Consider the following 3,616-nt stretch of genomic DNA (forward strand, 5'->3'; position numbering starts at 1 on the left):
ACGTGTGGGCGCATGGCACCCCAAGGGTGAGGAGGGTCTTTTTGGAGCGGAGTAGGGACAGTGGAGGGCTGGCACTGCCCAGTCTCTCGGGGTACTACTGGGCGGCAAATGTGTCAATGGTGCGCAAGTGGATGATGGAAGGGGAGGGGGCAGCTTGGAAACGAATGGAGAGGGCGTCCTGTGGCAACACAAGCCTGGGGGCCCTAGTAACGGCACCATGGCCGCTCCCCCCCACGAGGTACACCACGAGCCCGGTGGTGGCGGCCACCCTCAAGATATGGGGGCAGTGGAGGCGACATAGGGGGGAAATGGGAGGTCTGTTGGCGGCGCCAATAAGAGGGAACCATAGATTCATCCCGGGGAACATCGACGGGGGATTTCAGAGCTGGTACAGGGTGGGCATACGGCAGCTGAAGGACCTGTTTATAGAGGGGAGGTTTGCGAGCCTGGGAGGGCTGGAGGAGAAGTTTGAGCTCCCCCCGGGAAACATGTTCAGATATTTACAAGTGAAGGCATTTGCTAGGCGGCAGGTGGAGGGGTTTCCCCTGCTCCCCAGTAAGGGGGCGAGTGATAGGGTGCTCTCGGGGGTCTGGGTCGGAGGGGGGAAGATATCAGACATCTACAAGATAATGCAGGAGGCGGAAGCAGCATCAGGGGAGGAGCTGAAAGCCAAGTGGGAAGGGGAGCTGGGAGAGCAGATAGAAGACGGGATGTGGGCGGATGCACTGGAGAAGGTCAACTCTTCCTCCTCGTGTGCGAGACTGAGCCTCATTCAATTTAAGGTGCTGCATAGAGCTCACATGACGGGGACAAGGATGAGCCGGTTCTTTGGGGGTGAGGACAGGTGTGTCAGATGTCTGGGAAGCCCAGCGAACCATGTGCATATGTTCTGGGCATGTCCGGTGCTGGAAGGGTTCTGGAAGGGGGTGGCAAGGACGGTGTCGAAGGTGGTGGGGTCCAGGGTCAAACCAGGATGGGGGCTTGCGATCTTTGGGGTCGGGGTAGAACCGGGGGTACAGGAGGCTAGGGAGGCCGGAATACTGGCCTTTGCGTCCCTAGTGGCTCGACGAAGGATATTAATTCAATGGAAGGACGCGAGGCCTCCAAGCGTTGAAACTTGGATTAACGATATGGCTAGCTATATTCAGCTAGAAAGGATCAAATTTGCCCTGAGAGGGTCGGTACAGGGATTCGCCAGGCGGTGGCAACCTTTCCTTGACTTTTTAGATCAGAGATAGACGTTCGGGGTCGTGGCAGCAGCAACCCGGGGGGGGGGGGGGAGGGAGGGGGGGGGGGGAGGGGAGGGGAGGGGGGGGGAGGGGAGGGGGGGGGAGGGGAGGGGGGGGGCAGCAAGGGTCGTGGGGGGACATGCACGACTGTAACGCGGGCAAGTCTGCTCGCTGCTCATGTCTGAAACTGTAGGCTGCCTTGTTTGTTAAGGTTGTCTGGGGGGGGGGGGGGGGGGGGGGAGGACTGGTGCGCGCGAGAGGGCGGGACATTTGCCTAGAGGGATTGTGTTGTAAATAATTTAAAAATTAGTAGGGGTAAATGTTTGTATGGAAAAACTCTTTCAATAAAAATTATTTAAAAAAAAAAAAGAATCTACAGTGCAGAAGGAAACCATTCGGCCCATCGAGTCTGCACCGGCGTTACCTGATCTGGCCAACTCACTGAAAATGTGGTTAATTCTGAATTGCCTAGCAAGCCACTCAGTTTAAGGGCAATTAGGAATGGGCAACCAAGCTGGTTTGCCCGTAAAACTCACATCCCATAAAGAATAGAGAAAATAAAAGGGCTGTTTCCAGTTCCAGTTTCCAAGGAATCGGTACTGGGCCCTTCACTCCTGGTTTACATCATTGATTTGAAAGTAAATGGAGGAACATGAGGAAGAAGTTTACCTGTGACACAAAAATTATTAAACACCAGTGATAGTGAGGAAGGAAGTTGGAGGGAAAACAAGGCAAAGGATTACATGATAAATGGCAGGACAGGGCTAGTTAGGCCAGAGCTAGATTCCTGTGCACATGAAGATTGCACAGAGAGAGCACAGAGGGTATTTAAGAACATTGACCAGAAATTGACAATGTTTGCTCAGAAGAAAGTTTGGATAAACTGGGGCTGTTATCTTTGGAACAGAAAAGACTGAGGGGAAACCAAAATGAAATTATGAAAACCAGCCTGGCTAGCTCAGTCGGTAGAGCATGGGACTCTTAATCCCAGGGTCGTGGTTCAAGATCCACATTGGGCGCTTCAGCTTCTTTAATGTGAGAAAATTGAGCCGAACTGTTTTATGGGTGGCATGGTACCAGTGGTTAGCACTGTTGCTTCACAGCACCAGGGTCCAATTTCCACTTGGGACACTGTCTGCACAGTCTTCACGTTCTCCCAGTGTCTGTATGGGTTTCCTCCCACAAGTCCCGAAAGACATGCTTGTTAGGTGAATTGGACATTCTGAATTCTCCCTCTGTGTACCGAGCGTGGTTATGGGGATTTTCACAATAACTTCATTGCAGTGTTAATGTAAGCCTACTTGTGACAATAGTAAAGATTATTCTAAATGTATAAAATTCTGGAGTTTCATGGTGGCACAGTGGTTGTGTGCCTGCGTGCGGGGGGACCCGGGTTCAATCCTGGCCCTGGGTCACAGTCTGTAAGGAGTTTGCACATTCTCACATTGTCTGTGTGGGCTTCACCCCCACAACCCAAATATGTGCAGGGGAGGTGGCTTGGCCAAATTAAATTGCCCCTTGATTGGAAAAAATATAAATTTATATATTTTTTTAATTTGGAGGGATCGAAATAGATTGGATAGGAGGATCCTATTCCCTTTGGTTGAGGGATACATATAAAAGAGGGCAGAGATTTAGGAAAGGACTAGGAGGTTCAGAGGGTGGTGAGAATCTGTGACGTGCTGCCCAAAATGATGGCAGAAACCCTCATAACATTTAAAAACTATTTAGATAGCCATATGAATTGATGTAACTTAATGTACAGAGCACAATCTGGAATTAAAAATTTTTTTTTTAAAAGAGTATCCAATAATTTTTTTCCAATTAAGGGGCAATCTAGCATTGCCAATCCACCTATCTTTGGGTGGTGGGGGTAAAACCCACGCAAACTCACGTACAGTGACCCAGAGCCAGGATCGAACCTGGGACCTCAGCACCGTGGTACAGGAAGACGAACCCACTGCGCCGCCATGCTGCCCTCACAATCTGGAAATTGAGATTAGGCTGAATACCTTACCCAGTAGCCATGATCAGCTGCATTAAATGCAACAGGAACAATAAATTTTGATAAAATCCGGGATAGTATCAAGGTCAGCAGTTTGCCCAGTTTACCTGCCAAGTATGCAAATGTGGTAATTGAAAAATTTACCTGCGTACATAAGAGTACAATAGCAAATTATTTAACTTCCCCAATGTGATTGGTGTAATTAGTCTCAAATTTAACCCGGAATGGTCATTAAAAGTTTCCCAGTCACTCTGATATCTGAATTATTTGTCCAGACAGAACAGACAAACCATTTTACCTCCCAACGATATTCAGGTCCTGATGAATCGAGTAACTCAGTCAGAGGATGTGATGTTTGGTTTGAAGTTCCCGTTGGCAAATC

At 49.6% G+C, this 3,616-nt stretch overlaps 1 non-coding gene across 1 annotated transcript; it reads left to right on the forward strand.

Annotated features, from left to right (window-relative positions):
• The first annotated feature begins 2,176 nt into the window (after positions 1-2,176).
• trnak-cuu lies at positions 2,177-2,248 on the forward strand. Its single transcript has one exon. It is a non-coding gene; the product is annotated as a tRNA-Lys (tRNA).
• Positions 2,249-3,616: the final 1,368 nt, after the last annotated feature.

This window comes from Scyliorhinus canicula, unplaced genomic scaffold (assembly GCF_902713615.1).
Source record: "Scyliorhinus canicula unplaced genomic scaffold, sScyCan1.1, whole genome shotgun sequence".
NCBI lineage: Eukaryota > Metazoa > Chordata > Chondrichthyes > Carcharhiniformes > Scyliorhinidae > Scyliorhinus > Scyliorhinus canicula.